Here is a 17358-nt window from a genome sequence, read left to right as displayed (position 1 = left end):
ACCTCTGTCTGTAAAAGGTTAACTAACTTTCAGGCAGCCATGCTGCCCAGACAAAGCCAGCATTCAGCCTAATCCTAGTCTACATCCCATCATCTTTCTCCCATGGGATGAGGGCTCACTGGTTATTTGCTTTCTTGAACACGGATGCCTTTTTATCCAGCCCAGGCTATGATCCTTGCAATAAATCAGGTGGATAATGGGGCTTTGGGCCAGGGAAAGAGTGGCTGGTCTTTTTGTCACCCAGTTCAGGATATCAAGCCCCGGAAATGACTCACATGACTCATTTGTGCCTTCTAGTCTGAGATGAGATTTCAGTCTGGACGTAGCGAACGTGGTACATGAGCCAGCTGGCCACGGGAGAGTCTTTCGCCCCTCGGACTCTGACAGTCTCGCAGAGTCTTCCCTCTTGCCTCTGAATCAGCGAGCAGTTTCTGAAATCACATCCATTGACAAGTCCAGGCAGCCATTGCGTGTGCCTCTCCCATCACCTTGCTTTGTTTGATTTGTCATAACACAGGCAGCTGGGGCTCAGACTGATTCTAGGGAGACACAGGACATGACTCAGGTTGATGGAGCAAAAGTGTCCACATTCTGGAATTTTACATGCACCAGGATTTTTAATAAAACCCCACCTTCTCTTATTCATGTCTCTCTGCACCACCGTCCCAATGGGAGGTCTGCTGGGGTAAGCAAGTGTGGAACCTGGCATTCTCTCTCGTTCATCCTTGACACCAGGGGCCCTGTCTTGTTCAGCTTCGTCTTCCCACAGAGCATGGCATGACACCTTGTAATATCAGACCTGCCTCACAGCTCTCACAGCTTTCCCAAACTAGGGCAATCAGTCTCTCCGTGTTTGCTGCTCTCCACACGCCTTTCCTTGACCCCATCTGGGTCCTACGCCTCCTTAATTATCTTTCTAATGCACTGTTTGTTTTGTAACTTAAAAAAAAAATGGCATATTTCCATTGCAAATAAGACAACAGCAGAACAAGACATTTTTGTATGCTTTGTTTACTTTCACAGGACCATGGCTCAGATTCAGGGACTACTGCAAACCATAGGGAGCCGCAGTTACTGAGCAGCATCCCTGTCTCAAATCAGTCTTTTGAAAATAAGTTGAACTAACTAGCCTATGTATTTATGCATGTGTGCGTTTTAATAGCTTATTTATTTTTATTTTATGTGCATTCATGTTTTGCCTGCATGTTATGTCTGTGTGAGGGTCTCAGATCTTGGAGTTACAGACTGTTGTGAGCTGCCGTGTGGGTGCTGGGAGTTGAACCCAGGTCCTCTGGAAGAGCAGTCAGGGTTCTTAACTGCTGAGTCATCTCTCTAGCCCAGTATGCGTGTGTTTCGAGACAGAATCTCACTGTGTAGCCCAGGCAGTGCTTGTACTGATCCTCCTGCCTCAGCTTCCCCAGTGTCAGCATTATAGAAGCAGACGCTATGCCTGGCCCCAAAAACATCTTCTTTAATTATTTTTACATCTGTAGTCCCAGGATTCAAACCTCCCGCTCTCACACATCCTATGCTAGTACTTTACCACTGAACTACACTTCCCTAGCCCTCTCTGTGCATTTTAAAGATGGCTGCTGACTTATGGGCCTACCCAAGGTAACAAGACAAATAAATTTAAGGCTGTCAGTTGCTGTGCAAGAAAATTCATTTTCCTTGGCAGGTCCTAAGAGACCTGACTCACAACCTGTAGCTTGATGTCTCACCGTTCACCTCTCTGCTGTCCGAAAGGCCATGTCCTCATTCTTACACACTCTAGCACGTGCTTCTGGCCTGAATGGGATGTGAGCATTCAACACAGACCTCCCGTTAGGTGGACAGCTGCTTTGTCCTTCAATAAGGCTTCCAGGACTTCTAATTCCTCCATCGTTCTTTGTGTTGGTGGAGGCATAAGGATGGCAAACGAATGATGATTTTTACCTTTTCCCAAGTGGAATCACTGATTCCCTCAGCCTACATCTTGACGATTTTTTTAAAGGTCAGTCTTTACTTTAAGACTGTAGAAATGTCTGTGCTTCAGAACAGAAGAAATTGAGAAATAACAAGTCACTGGATAGGGCAGTGCATGCCTACAGTTCCAGCATTTTGGAAGCATCAATAGAAAAATCAGAAATTCAGGGCTAGCCTGGACTACACAGCAAGATCTTGGGGTTTGTTGTTGTTGTTTAAAAAAATAAAAATAAGAAAGTAAAAATAAGCCGGGTGCTGGTGATGCTCGCCTTTAACCCCAGCAAATGAAAGGCAGAGGCAAGTGGATCTCCTGGTGAGGCCAGCATGATCCACAGCCTAAGTTCCAGGACAGCCTGGGCTATACAGACAGACACTATCAGAGAAACCTCCCACCACCAAAAACAATACAAAACAAAACAAAACAACAGCAACAACAAAAACAGACAAATGCAAAAACAAACAAAACAGAGTAAGAAAAACTGGAATAATGTAATAATAATAATAATAATAATAATAATAATAATAATAATAATAATACATGAGTGCCAATTTGTACACGATTGGGCAGTGGAGTAAGTGTAATTTGAAAGATTTGCTGTTATTCTTGTTGCTGGGGTGTTTTGGGGTTGTTTGTTTGTTTGCTTTGAGACAGGATCTCCCTATACAGCCCTGGCTGTAGTGGAACTCACTAGGATGACAAGGCTGGTTCTTAGAGCTACAGAGATCTGCCTGCTTCTGCTCACAGCACCACTGCCAGGCTGACAGCTTTGTTTGTTTGTCTGTTTGTTTGTTTGTTCTTTGAAAGGCTTTTATTGGACATTTAAAGTTGAACTGCTAGTTATTGTTCTCTGTCGTTTTGTTTTTTAGGACAGGGTTTCTCTGTGTAGCTCTGTGTGCCGGTTATTGTCTTAAGAAACAATATAAGCAGTGGAGCTAAAGGTCTAAGTGTAGAAAGCTTACCTAGCACACACAAGACCCTGAGTCCACCCCTCCTCCAGCTTATAAAATAAATAAAGGAAGGGGCCGGGACAATAGCTCAGTGGTAGGGCCCTTTCCTGGTATACGCAGGCTCCTGAGTTTGATAAACACTCCAGAAATTGAAAACTGAAGTGCTAGGCTTTGGAAGAGTGCTTTGACCCGTCAAGGTTCATGTGCTGCAGGCTGAGTGCTCAGTGTTAGCCCTGCTGGAAGGAGGTGCAATCTCTCACCTGAGTAGCCTGAAGGAAGTAATGAGGTCATCGGAAGCTTGGCCTCAGAGAGGATTCATGGCATCTCCTGGGGACTGGTTGGAACTGGGGAGGACTGGAATAGTTACCATGAGAGTGGATTACTATAAAGAAGCCAGCCTATCCTCTGTTGGTCCCTGTGAAGGCACCGATCCCAGCTCCCAACCACACTCATGTAAAGATGCAGCAAGAAGTTTGTGATGAATCATCTCGATTGCCAACTTGGTGAGACCCGAATCACCATTGAAACACATCTCTAGGCACATCTGTGAAAGAGTATCTGGATTAAGTCAGCTGAGGTGTCATCCTAAATGGGGGTGGTGCTTTTCCATGGGCGGGAGTCTTGGACTGAATGAAAAGGGGAAAGTGAACTGTGAACTGACTTCTTCTCCCTCTCCCTCTCCCCCTCCCACTCTGTCCCTCACCCTCCCTCTCTCCCTCTCCCTCTCCTTCTCCCTCTCCTCCTCCCCCTCTCCCTCCCTCTCTCCCTCTCCCACTCTGTCCCCTTCCCCTCCCCCTTCGCCTCTCTTCCCCATTCCCCACACCTCCCCTCCCCCTCCCCCCTCTCATATGTTTATCTGGATGTGTGTGTGTGTGCATGTGTGTGTATGTATGTACACAACATAAAACCTGCACAGACCTTTTGGAAAGCAGTATGGCAAAATGTCTCCTAAGGTTTGACAGCTTATCTCTGATGCCTATACTTAGAAATGGTTCTAAAGAAGGAATAAAGTACAGTATGCTAAGGGATATTTTATTTACTTCTTTATTGGGCAACTGGAGAACACAAACACAATTATTAAATGTTTATTTGACAGGACAGAAGTGACAAATATGAATAACCAACATGGGCAAATCCCACAGACATGCCTAGAAGGCAAACAGAAGGACTGAAGTGTGTGAATAGTGCTGCATATTTCTTAGAACCGTGCGCGCACACACACACACACACACGCCAGTGTATTATGTGCTGAACGTATTTATAATGTACTGCTGAACAGTCACCAACTTTCAGAAAGCGGTTAAGTGAGATAGTAGCGGAGGGAAATGCAAGTAAGGAGGAATACACCAAGGATAAGACTTTCTGGGTAATAGTGTCCCACTCACGCAGCCATCCACCCACGCATCTCTGTCTCTGTCCCTCTCTGTGAGGAGTGAGCCTACGGCCTTCTGTGTGCTGAGCACACAGTGTACCGCTGAGTCTCACCCCTAAACCCTGATACCTTATTTGATAATCTCAGTGCTGGTACAGTGTTCATTTCATTATCACAACTTTTTGCATCTCAGAAATACTTTGTGACAAATGCAAAATATTACCTGTATGGAAGAAAGGATTTTTGAATGTTTTCACAACAAAGAAATGATGAATGTCTGAGGAAGTAGGTTATTTCCCCATTTGAACATTACAAAACATGCATGGATCCAAGCATCTTCTGGCACATCGAAAACAGTGAGATTTTATACTGTTATGAATGGGTTTAAAGCAAACACACAAACTAGGGGGCTGGAGAGATGGCTCAGCAGTCAAGAGCTTGGTCTTGCAGAAGCTCATATCCCAGTACCTATACAGAACAGCTGAAAAATCCAAGGGAATGGTTAATCCCTTCTAGCCTCTGTGTGTTCCCAAACACTTGTTTGCACACACAGACACAGACACAGACACACACACACACAAGCACACACACAGATTTTAAAAAGTATTTTTTTTAAAAAATGGAAGACTGTGGGTGTATGTAGCTGAATGATAGTATGCACAGGTCCAGGGTTTGACGCGAAAAAAAAAATTAAAATATAATGCAGCTATCAAGTAGTTCCACAGAAAGCCAATGCACTCATGCACTAATGAACATCGTGACATTCATTGTTAAGTAAATTTCATATCCAGAACAATCACAACTTTGCGACGCTACCATAAGCCTTGCAAAGAAATATCCTGTAGCTGGGTGTGGTTAGCCCCAACACTTGGGAGGCAGAGGCAGGCAGATCTCTGTGAATTTGAAGCCAACCTGGTCTACATAAGAGAGTTCCAGGGACACTGACACTTTTCCTCCTTGAATCTTCTTCCTTGTTCTTTAAAACTATTTATTTTATGCCCTCCTATGACTGACCGTGGTTGGTGTTAATATAGTTGAGACATAACGAAGCCAACTGGACACGGTGGCACATACCTCTTGCCCTGACCTTTTAGAAGCTGAGCTAATGAGTCTGAGGGCAGTGTGGCTTAACACTGTGAGTTCTTAGCCAGGCTGAACAAACATGGCGACATTGTACTCCAAAACACCAAAAGAAAAGGGCTTATTTGACTTCACCTTGCCACCTTCAGGTGCAGATGCAGATAGAAATTGATGATGCTCTTCCTCCTTGTTCCAAAAGTCACCTGTTGTAGCTGGGCCAGGTGGCACAGGGATGTAGGAGGCAGAGGCAGGAAGACTGTAAAGTCACCCTGTATTACAGTGAAAACAACTACGTAGGTTAAAATGAATTTAGGGTAAAAACAGAAGGGGTGGCAGAGAAGGTTTGGTGGTTAGAAGAGTGTATTGTTTTTTACAGAATAATCCTGACAGCCAGGCCTTTGTGGCTCACGCCTTTAATCCCTGTCCTCTGGCAGGTGGATCTCTGAGTTCGAGGACAGCCTGGTCTACAGAGTTCCATGACTGTCAGACATGTCTCAAAAACCAACCAACCAAACATCAAACACCGTGTCTCTGTAGTCATTAACTCACAGTGGGTCCCTTGCTTTCTGCCTCTTGATGTTTCTTTCCTTTATTCCATAATGCTGGGATGAAATCCAAAGTCTTGCACATCCTAGGCAAGTGCTCTCTCTGCACCGGCCATGCTTCCAGGCCTGCCTCCTACTCCTCATAACCAGAGGAGTGGGGTCCTTGGAGCAGAAGGGTCACTTCTGTAACTGATGTTGCTTTTTCTCCTGCCTGTCTCCAGAACTGTGCCTCCATGACCCTGTGAAGAGCATCGATGTCTTTCCAGTCCCCACACAGGCTTTGTTGCCATGTGTGATGGAAAATCCATCCAATCCTTTCATCTGATTGGCACCAGAGGTATCTATTTCTAAGGATTATTCAAGGATTACCCCTAAATCTTCAGAGCCCCATCCCAGTGAGTTTTAATCTCTGCTGCATTTGTCTTAGAGTCTGGCTTTCTTAAAAAAATTAAAAAAACAAAACTTTATTCTTTTTCTATCTCTCTTGAGATTCACCTTGTTTAACATTTGGTCGGCCCTTATGTTTGTAATCACATGGATCAATCAGATCTGTATTGCAAAGACCAGGCTAGGTAAGCTGTGGGGCTTTATTTGAAAAAAGAGAATTACTCAAAACAGAGAGCTTGTCCTACCTTGACCTTCAAAAACCGAAATTTTAATAAACTTAAAAAAAAAAGACAGCTCTCTATAAGCTTCGTCGGTGAGAATTCCTAGAAAGTGTTTTCTTTTTCCTTTTTTCCCTCCATTAAAATTTCTTTTGGTGATTCCTTTTTTTTTCCTTTATGTGCCTTGGTGTTCTTTTGCTTGTCTGTCTGTGTCAGATCCCCTAGAACTAGAGTTACAGACAGCTGCTAACTGCCATGTGGGTGCTGGGAATTGAACCAGATTCCTCTTGAAGCTTTTAACCTCTTAGCTCTCTTAACCTCTGAGTCATCTCTTGAGCCCCAGGAAGTTTGATTGTTCTCTGGCAGCCATCCCTGTGAAGCCTGTCAATCATACATTCTTAGCCCACCCCTCTGAAGTTTCTGTTGTCTTCTGGTTCTCACCCTAGTAATGCTTTTCTACTTTGTTGGGAAAGGAAACCATCAAGCCAGGGGGCCAGATCCTGCAGCTGTCTTTCCATCCTGTCCCTGTCATTTCTTTCTGTCATTTCCCCTTCATTGTTCAGTTGAGGCCAAATCCCCAACAGGGTTTCTCTGTGCAGCTTTAGCTGTCCTGGAACTCACTCTATAGACCAGCCTGGCCTTGAACTCAGAGATCCACCTGTATTTGCCTCCCAAGTGCTGGGATTAAAAGTTGTGCCACAACTGCCTAGCTGTTTAATTAGTCTTTAAAAAATAATGTTTATTTTCATGTGTGTGTGTGTGTGTGTGTGTGTGTGTGTGTGTGTGTGTGTCTGTGTGCCTACCTGTGCGTTTCTGCAGGCACAAGCATTCATGACAAGGACAGAGGTCAGCTCTCAGGAGTTGCTCTTTTTTCTGGGTGCTGGGCCACTAAACTTGGGTTGTCAGGCTTGTGGAACAAACACTTTTACCTGCTGAGCCATCTTGCCAGCTCTTGCATTATTCTGTTTATTTTTAAGTTTCTTTCACTTGTTTATTTTATGTGTATGTGAAAGGATATAGATTTAAACTAAAGAGTAAGTTTCAAAAATCACAGACTCAGGGCTAAGAAAACCGTGAAAGGCAGGCCCAGGCAAGTCCAGGCATGACGGGGCCCGCCCTGCCGCCAGGACTAACAGACCATAAAGATAAAGAAAAGGAATGCAGAAACCAGCCCGAGTTATCAGGACTGACCCATAAACCATCTGGCAGGAGGGCATCTCCCCCAGTTTACTCAGAGTCACACTTTAACCATATGTCCTTCAAGCCCTGATAAGCCCCTGGCTTCTAAAATCCCGAACACCCCAGTCAGCACATACTCTTTTGCTGTGTTGTAATCTCACTGCTATGTTAGAATGAGCCAATCACTTACAGCCGCGCTGGAAATTAGCCGCCACTGTTTGAAACAGCCAATTGTGTGTAACCGGGCCAAACCCCCTAGCTTTCCCTATATAAACCCCTGATTTTTGAGTTTCGGGGTCGACTCCTCTGTCTCCTGCGAGAGACACATGTCGGCCCAGAGCTTCGTTATAATAAACTGCCTCTTGCTTTTACATCAAGCCAGTCTCTCGTGTTTCCTGGGGCGCGCCATCCTGAGACTTGAGCTAGGTTCTTTCATTTGGGGGCTCATCTGGGATCAGTGCGTAGCCCCTGGGGATCCGAAGGCCCCTTGGAAGTGTGAGTGGTGAATGTAAGAGTGCGGCCGCCGTGTGTTTATGTGTGTCTCAGTACCGGTCAGTGCTAAGAGAGTGGACGTGGAATCTCACACTCTGGTCAGTGCTAAGAGAGTAGACATGGAATCCCACTTTGTGCAGCTGCCTCTGCGGTCTGTAAGGATCCTCTGGCCGCGGAAGGGGCAACGCCCCGGGCCCGCAAGCTGCAACCCTGGAAGATGTTCCACGGGCGGAGAACAGTCAGGAGAGCCTGGCTGTGGGCAGTCAGGAGAACCTGGCTGTGGTTTTCTGGAACCAAGGAGACAGAGGGCTCCTTCTACCCAGGCGGGAGTGGACACGGAATACTACCCCATCTGAGGTAGCATTTGGCTGGCTGTATAAGTCCGAACGTGGGCGAGAGTGTCTGAACGTGTTGGTGATTTTTGCCTCTGTCTTTGTGTTGTCCCTGTACTTGTTCTTTACTATGGGTCAGACTGTTACAACCCCTCTGTCTCTAACTCAAGACCATTGGACGGACGTTAGGGCGAGAGGATGGAATCTATCAGTGATAGTCAAAAAATAACCCTGGTTGAATTATTGTTCCTCGGAATGGCCCATGTTTGGTGTGGGATGGCCTTCCCAGGGGACTTTTGACTTACCTACCATCAAGGATATTGTTTTTCAGGAAGGAGCGGGATCCCACCCGGATCAGCAGCCATACATCGTAGTATGGGAAGATTTGGCACGATCCCCCACCCCAGTGGGTCCGTCCATTCATCCCACCCCTTCGTCCCGGCACTAAGATCCTGATGGTCCGAGGAAGATGATGTGAAGGACAAAACAAAACCAAAACCTCAGGAGGAGGAGGAGGGGAGCGAGTGCAGCCCACTGCCTGCGCGACCCCTAAGATCTACCCCGAGATTGAAGAGCCTCCTGAGTGGCCTGATTCCCCACAGCTCCCTCCCTACCTGCCAGCTCCCCACCCCCCGGCCGCTCCCATGGCTCTGCCCTCTGCCCCTCCTATGGCTCAAGCCCCGGGAATTGGGGGAGGAGGGCCCTCAGCCTGAACGAGGAGTCGGCGAGGAGCCTCCCCGGAAGGACCAGCAGATTTGACCATAGCACTCCCTCTCCGAGTGGTCGGGGCTCCCCCTACTGACCAAAACAATTTACAGCTCTTACAGTATTGGCCTATTTCCTCCTCCGATCTTTATAACTGGAAGACTAACCACCTCTCTTTCTCTGAGAACCCTGCAGGGCTCACGAGCCTAATTGAGTCACTGATGTATTCCCATCAGCCAATGTGGGACGACTGCCAACAGCTCCTACAAACCCTTTTCACCACCGAGGAGAAGGAGAGGATTCTCCTCGAGGCTCGGAAAAATGTCCGAGACGAGGCCGGGCGACCGGTCCAGACCCCGGCCGAGATAGAGGAAGGATTCCCATTGACCCGGCCGCATTGGGATTATAACACGGCACAAGGTAGGGAACGACTGTCCAATTATCGCCGGGCTCAGGTGGCGGGTCTCAGAGGTGCTGCACGATGGCCCACCAATCTGACCAAGGTAAGAGAGGTCATGCAAGGAACAACAGAATCCCCTTCAGTTTTTCTAGAGAGGCTTATGGAGGCACATAGGAGATATACCCCATTTGACCCTACGTCTGAGGGACAACGGGCTTCAGTGATTATGGCTTTTATTGGGCAGTCAGCCCCAGACATTAGAAAGAAGTTACAACGGATCGAGGGGGTACAGGACTACACCATAAGAGCTGTGGTGAGAGAGGCAGAGAAAGTGTATCATAAGAGAGAGACAGAGGAAGAGAAGTTAGAGAGAGAGAAAAGAGAGAAGAGAGAAGACGAAGATAGAAGGGACCAGAGGCAAGAGAAAGTTTTGACTAGGATTCTGGCTGCTGTAGGAGAGAGAGAAAGGAGAGACAGGACTAGACAGCTAGGGAACCTGGGAGACGGAAAAAGGCAGGGGCCAAGGAGGCCTGGAGGAGATCTACCTCGCCAGGAAAGAAACCAGTGTAGACTCTGCAAAGATACCGGTCACTGGGCTCGTGAATGCCCCTAGAGGAAGCAGGAGGTGAAAGTATTGTCCCTAGGAGATCACGAAGACTAGGGGAGACGGGGCTTGGCCCCCCTCCCCGAGCCTAGGGTAACTTTAGATGTGGAGGGGACTCCTGTACATTTCCTAGTCGACACAGGTGCTGAGTTTTCCGTTCTGTGGACGCCTTTGGGAAAATTAAAAAGGGGTGAAAAGACTGTAGTGATTGGGGCCACCGGGAAAAAATCGTACCCATGGACCACCTCCCAGACAGTGGATCCAGGATGGAATAGAGTGACTCATTCGTTCCTAGTCATACCGGAGTGTCCTATGCCCCTGCTAGGAAGAGACTTGCTAACCAAATTAAAGGCACACATAACTTTCGCCTCTCACCAACCAGAGGTATCCTGGGGAGTAGGAGAGCCTCGGGCCCTGACGTTATCTCTACAATTAGGAGAAGAATACCGGCTCTACCAAAATAAACTGAGACTTCCCGAGGGAATCCAAGACTGGCTTGACCGATTCCCTCGAGCATGGGCCGAGACGGGGGGTATGGGAATGGCAAAGCAAGTTCCCCCGGTGGTAATCGAGCTTAAGTCTGGAGCCACCCCCATTGGGGTCCGACAATACCCCATGAGTAGAGAAGCTAGGGAGGGCATACGCCCTCACATTACCAGACTCATTCAACAAGGGATTCTGGTTCCATGGAAGTCTCCATGGAACACCCCCCTACTCCCCGTAAAAAAGCCAGGGACTAATGACTATCGCCCAGTACAAGATCTTAGAGAAGTTAATAAGCGAGTCCAAGACATCCATCCTACAGTGCCAAACCCCTACAACTTACTCAGCACACTAACATCTGAGCGAATCTGGTACACCGTCTTAGACCTCAAGGATGCTTTCTTTTGTCTGAGATTACATCCCAACAGCCAACCTTTGTTCGCCTTTGAATGGCATGATCCCGACAGTGGGCAAGTCAGACAGCTGACTTGGACGAGACTGCCCCAAGGATTCAAAAACTCACCCACACCGTTCGATGAGGCTTTGCACCACGACTTGGCCCCTTTTGGGGCCAAAAATACAATATGTTCTCTTATAATATGTTGATGACCTTCTATTGGCCGCAGAAACCCACAAAGACTGTGAAATCGGGACTCAAACCCTCCTGGTCGAGCTAGGTGAACTGGGGTACCGGATCTCAGCCAAGAAAGCACAGTTATGTCAAAAGAAAGTAACTTACTTGGGATACCCCCTAAGAGATGGACAGAGATGGCTCACAGAGGCCAGGAAGCAGACGGTAATGCAGATTCCAATCCCGACCACATCTCGTCAGGTGAGAGAATTTCTGGGCACTGCGGGGTTCTGTAGGCTTTGGATCCCAGGGTTCGCGACTATGGCAGCCCCGCTATAACCCTTAACTAAAGAAAAAGGAGAGTTCACCTGGACTAAAGACCATCAATTGGCTTTTGAGACTCTCAAGTAGGCGCTGCTACAGGCCCCGGCACTAGCCCTACCAGATCTAAGTAAACCTTTTATCCTATATATTGATGAGAAAAATGGCGTGGCCAGAGGAGTCCTAACTCAGGCCTTGGGGCCTTGGAAACGACCGGTGGCCTACCTATCAAAGAAACTGGACCCTGTGGCTAGTGGGTGGCCTTCCTGTTTGCGAGCCATAGCAGCAACGGCTATACTGGTCAAAGACGCTGACAAGCTGACTATGTGCCAGAGTGTTACGATAGTGGCCCCACACTCGCTTGAGAGCATTATCCGACAGCCACCAGACCGCTGGATGACCAACGCCTGGATGACTCACTACCAGAGTCTATTGCTGACTGAACGAGTAAACCCCCCCCCCCCGGCTATCCTCAATCCTGCTACCCTGTTACCTGAGGCTGATGAAGCCCCTATACACAAATGTGAGGAAGTGTTGGCAGAAGAAACCGGAGAGTTCGGTCAGACCTCATAGACCAACCATGGCCAGGGGCAATGACTTGGTATACCGACGGAAGCAGCTTCGTGGTAGAAGGTAAGAGGAGGGCCGGGGCAGTGGTGGTAGATGGAAAGGCCGTCATATGGGCCAGCAGTCTGCCTGAGGGCACATTGGCCCAAAGAGTGGAGCTCATCGCACTGATCCAGGCCCTAAAGCTGGCAAAAGGGAAGATTATCAATATTTACACAGACAGCCGGTATGCCTTTGCTACAGCACATATCCATGGGGCAATATACCGACAGCGTGAACTCTTAACATCTGCTGGAAAAGATATTAAAAATAAAGAAGAGATCCTTAGCCTGCTAGAGGCTGTTCACTTGCCCCATAAAGTGGCAATAATACATTGCCCAGGACACCAAAAAGGGACCGGACCCATAGACAAAGGAAGTCAAATGGCAGATCAGGAGGCAAAGAAAGCAGCTCATGGACCCATGACTCTGATGATGAAAACTAAATCCCAGTCAGAGACCAAGTAGACAGACAACAGAACTCTCAAAGAAGAAGAGGGGCAGGAATATTTGGCTGATATACACTGCCTTACCCATCTGGGGGCTAAAAAGTTAATAGAATTGGTTAATAGGTCCCCTTACTCTATTCCTGGATTAAAGAAGGCTGCCGAAAATCTAGTCAAAAACTGCCGCACTTGTGCATTTACTAATGCTGGGTCCAACAGGCCCCTAGAAGGAAGGCGTTTGAGAGGAGATAGACCTGGAACCTATTGGGAAACCGATTTTATGGAGGTAAAGCCTGCCCAGTATGGAAATAAATATCTTCTAGTCTTTATAGACACCTTTACAGGCTGGGTTGAAGCATTCCCTACAAAAAAATGAAACTGCCAACGTGGTAACCAAGAAGATACTAGAAGTAATCCTGCTCCGTTTTGGGGTACCTAAGGTAATTGGGTCAGACAACGGACCTGCTTTTGTCTCCCAGGTAAGTCAGGGAGTGGCCAGACAACTGGGGATTAATTGGAAATTACACTGTGCATACAGGCCCCAGAGTTCAGGACAGGTAGAAAGAATGAATAGAACATTAAAAGAGACCTTAACAAAATTAGCCTTAGAGACCAGTGGAAACGATTGGACAGCCCTTCTCCCTTATGCTTTATTCAGGGTTCGAAACTCCCCAGGCCCTTTTGGTTTGACCCCCTTTGAATTGATGTTTGGAGCCCCTCCATCCATTTATATGTTTATAAAAGATAAAACTAGCCCAGATGTATTTTTCTCTCCCTCTTTCAACCTCTCGATTCAGCTCAAGGCCTTAGAAACAGTAAGAAAAGAGATATGGACACAATTAAGAGAAACCTATATTGCTGGTGACACACAAGTGCCGCACCAGGTTGAAGTGGGAGACACCGTCCTGATGAGGAGACATTGGGCAGGAAACTTAGAGTTGAGGTGGAAAGGACCATATCTGGTATTGCTGACGATGCCCACCGTGGTCAAAGTTGAAGGAATTCCCACTTGGGTCCACGAGTCTCACGTTAAGAGAGCAACCCCTGAAACTGATCCAGATGGATGGACGCTGGAAAAGACTACTAATCCTCTTAAGCTGCGTTTACGCCGCTGGCGCAGCCCTAGAGATAAGTAACAACAACCCACACACCCCTGTCCAACAAACGTGGGAAGTACAAAATGGAGAGGGAGACATCGTGTGGTCAACCACCGCTGTTCGGCCCCCATGGACATGGTGGCCAGACCTCACCCCTGACCTTTGTAAGTTAGCAGCAGGCTCGCCTGCCTGGGATATCCCAGACCATCTTGACCTTCTTAATGCACCCCCTGAAAAACAATGTGTCCAATCCCCATTAGCGGCCTCAGATATATACGGGTGCTCAGGACGGTTTTATCAAGCCAGTCTCAGATCAGCAGGGATCTACGTCTGTCCCGGACAAGGACAACACAGAAAGCTTCGGGACCAGTGTGGGGGAAGGCCTGACTTCTATTGCGCCGCTTGGGGTTGTGTGAGACAACAGGGCAAGCTTACTGGAATCCCTCCTCAAAGTGGGATTTAATCACTGTAAAGAGAAACAGTAGTCATGATGAAGAAACCCAGGGCGAAAGAGAGATTGGCAGATATCTTAAAGGGTGTGCTGTGCCTTCTACCAACGGTCCAGAGGGACCTTGTAAAGATAAATATTGTAATCCTATACTTATAAAGTTTACTGATAAAGGGAAATAGGAGTGCCGGAGTTGGCACAGAGGAAATGTTTGGGGTCTGCGAGTAGATGCTCCTGGAAAAGATCCTGGGTTAATATTCACAATTAAACTGACTGTAGAGAGCACCCTTCCAGTACCTTTAGGACCCAACAAGGTCCTCCCTGAGCAGGGCCTCCCCATCAGAATCAAGCCGCTGGTCCCAAAAACCGCCCCACCGGCTGTAAGGACTATAAGTATATCCCAAACTCCTCCTCAGGAGCTCCCATTCAAGGCTCCTACAACCGGCCAAAGAATGTTTAATTTAATTCAAGGAGCTTATTCCACCCTTAATGAGACTGACCCGGATGCCACCACTGACTGCTGGTTGTGCCTATCCTCAGGGCCCCCTTACTACGAAGGGATAGCTTTCAATGGAAGCTACAATATGACCACAAGTCATGCTTCTTCCTCTTGGGGAACAGGAAAAAAATTGACCTTGACTGAAGTCTCGGGGGATAGTCCCGGCCTCTGTATAGTGACCCCACCACCCACTCACAAACACCTGTGTGGCCAAATCCATCCCATTGCTAAGACAGACTCCAGTCACTATCTTGTACCAAACCCCGTCGGATGGTGGGCATGCAACACAGGACTCACCCCATGTGTATCAACTAGTGTTTTCAATTCTTATGATTTTTGTGTTATGATCCAGCTTATACCTCGTGTACATTACCACCCCGGTGATAGCCTCGAAGAAGAATACACCAACACCAGATTTAAAAGAGAACCAATAACCCTTACCCTAGCATTGCTTATGGGGGCGGGTATAGCAGCGTTAGTTGAGGGAAGACAGGGAATTCAATCGCTCAAAGATGCTGTTAATGAAGACCTGAGGCTGCTAGAAAAATCTATAGATGCCTTAGAAAAATCCTTAACTTCTTTATCAGAAGTAGTTCTACAGAATAGAAGGGGCCTTGACCTATTGTTCTTAAAAGAGGGAGGCTTATGCACCGCCCTAAAAGAAGAGTGTTGTTTCTACGCAGACCATACCAGGGTGGTCAGAGACTCTATGCAAAAATTGAGAGAAAGGTTGGGACACTGAAGACGAGAATGAGACTCTAAGAAAGGGTGGTTCGAGTCCTGGTATTCTCAGTCGCCATGGATGACCACATTGTTCTCAGCCCTGGCTGGACCTGTGTTCCTTGTCTGCCTAGCTCTAATTTTTGGCCCCTGCATAATTAACAAGGGCATGGCGTTTATTCAGAACCAGATAGACGCCGTAAAGCTCATGGTAATACAGAGACAATACCAACCTATAGTCCAATTTGAGACAGAACTGGGGGACACTGGTGTTTACATTCTATGATTAGGAGTCAAAAGAAGAAGAGGGGAATGAAAGGATATAGATTTAAAGTAAAGAGTAAGTTTCAAAATTCACAGACTCAGGGCTAAGAAAAACGTGAAAGGCAGGCCCAGGCAAGTCCAGGCATGACGGGGCCCACCCTGCCGCCAGGACTAACAGACCATAAAGATAAAGAAAAGGAATGCAGAAACCAGCCCGAGTTATCAGGACTGACCCATAAACCATCTGGCAGGAGGGCATCTCCCCCAGATGTGACTCCCTCAGAGTCACACTTTAACCATATGTCCTTCAAGCCCTGATAAACACCTGGCTTCTAAAATCCCGAATGCCCCAGTCAGCACATACTCTTTTGCTGTGTTGTAATCTCACTGCTATGTTTGAATGAGCCAATCACTTACAGCCGCGCTGGAAATTAGCCGCCACTGTTTGAAACAGCCAATTGTGTGTAACCGGGCCAAACCCCCTAGCTTTCCCTATATAAACCCTTGATTTTTGAGTTTCAGGGTCGACTCCTCTGTCTCCTGCAAGAGACACGTGTCAGCCGGAGCTTCATTATAATAAACTGCCTCTTGCTTTTACATCAAGCTGGTCTCTTGTGTTTCCTGGGGCGAGCCATCCTGAGACTCTTTCTGAGGTTCTTTCATATGAGTGTCTTGTCCACATGTAGGTCTGTTGCACCACGTGTGTGCCCGGAGGCTTCAGAGGTCAGATGACAGTGTCGGATGCCCTGGAACTGGAGTTACAGACAGTTGTGAACTTCGCTGCAGGTGCTGGGAACCAAATCTGGCTCCTCTGTCCTCTGGGAGAGCAGCAGCTGGAGTTCTTAACTGCTGAGTCATCTTCTACTCCCAGCCCCCACTCTTGAAGAAAAGCAAGTTTTAAAATAGTTTACACCTAACTGTACTCTGCACTGATGTCTGAAAGGGACCTCCGAGGAACACCCAGCCCTCAGCTACTCTGTCACACAAAGGCAGAAACACAGGCCTCCAAAATGTTCCTCAGGACCTAGAACCAAGGTCGCAGACAAAAGAGAATCACAGGCTGCTCACTGAGTTTCCAGCTGTCTGAGAGGATCCCAAGTAACCTTGACAAGGGAACAGATCCAGACAAGAACTGACACAAGCTCATTGTGCCTGGGGAAGAAATGCTAACTGCTGCTCTCTGAAGCCCAATCTTCCTAAGTGGGTCAGCACATCAATCCAAGTAGATTCATTTTAGACACATTTTCCAGGATTATGAACACTGTTCCGGGAACAATTGTTTAGAATTAGTACTTGGTGCTCCCTTTAATGGGAAGACGGAGGTTATCTGCTTAGTTAGGAAAGAAAACTTAGTTGCCTGCTGAAGTTGCTACAGTACAAACCACGCCTCTAGCTGTCAAACTGAGGGAGGAAGTAAGGCCTTGAACTCTGCTGTCAGGAGGCCACACAGGTTGACCTAAGCTGCACAAAGTCCTACCACAGATGAGGGGAAGGTAGGGTGGAAGGTATGACGCAGAGTTTCTCATTATTTGTTTTTATAAAAAATGAAACAGTCATTTGTTTGCCTCTAGGCTAAGATCAAGTGCAAAGGAAACAAGAGAAGCATTATTCCTCTGACCGCTATTAGGGTTTATTCCATCAACTGTTTGATTTGGTGTTGCTGTGACGGTGTTTGTT

The 17358-nt window shown here is 47.3% G+C and overlaps 1 protein-coding gene and 1 pseudogene across 1 annotated transcript in view; one reads left to right on the top strand and one right to left on the bottom strand.

The window, feature by feature from the left end:
- The window catches only part of Smokwl2 (sperm motility kinase W like 2), a 52154-nt gene extending 51620 nt beyond the window's left edge, over positions 1–534 (bottom strand). Inside the window, exon 1 of the transcript XR_010053642.1 lies at positions 276–534. The gene's annotated coding sequence lies outside the window, so the exon portion shown is untranslated. The remainder of the gene's footprint in view (positions 1–275) is intronic.
- A 5707-nt stretch (positions 535–6241) lies between these two features.
- Positions 6242–17358, top strand: LOC134479846 (uncharacterized; annotated as a pseudogene).

The sequence above is a fragment of the Rattus norvegicus genome, chromosome 7 (genome assembly GCF_036323735.1).
Source record: "Rattus norvegicus strain BN/NHsdMcwi chromosome 7, GRCr8, whole genome shotgun sequence".
NCBI lineage: Eukaryota > Metazoa > Chordata > Mammalia > Rodentia > Muridae > Rattus > Rattus norvegicus.
Note: the sequence above shows the minus strand (reverse complement) of the source record. Positions and strands in the feature narration are given on the sequence as shown.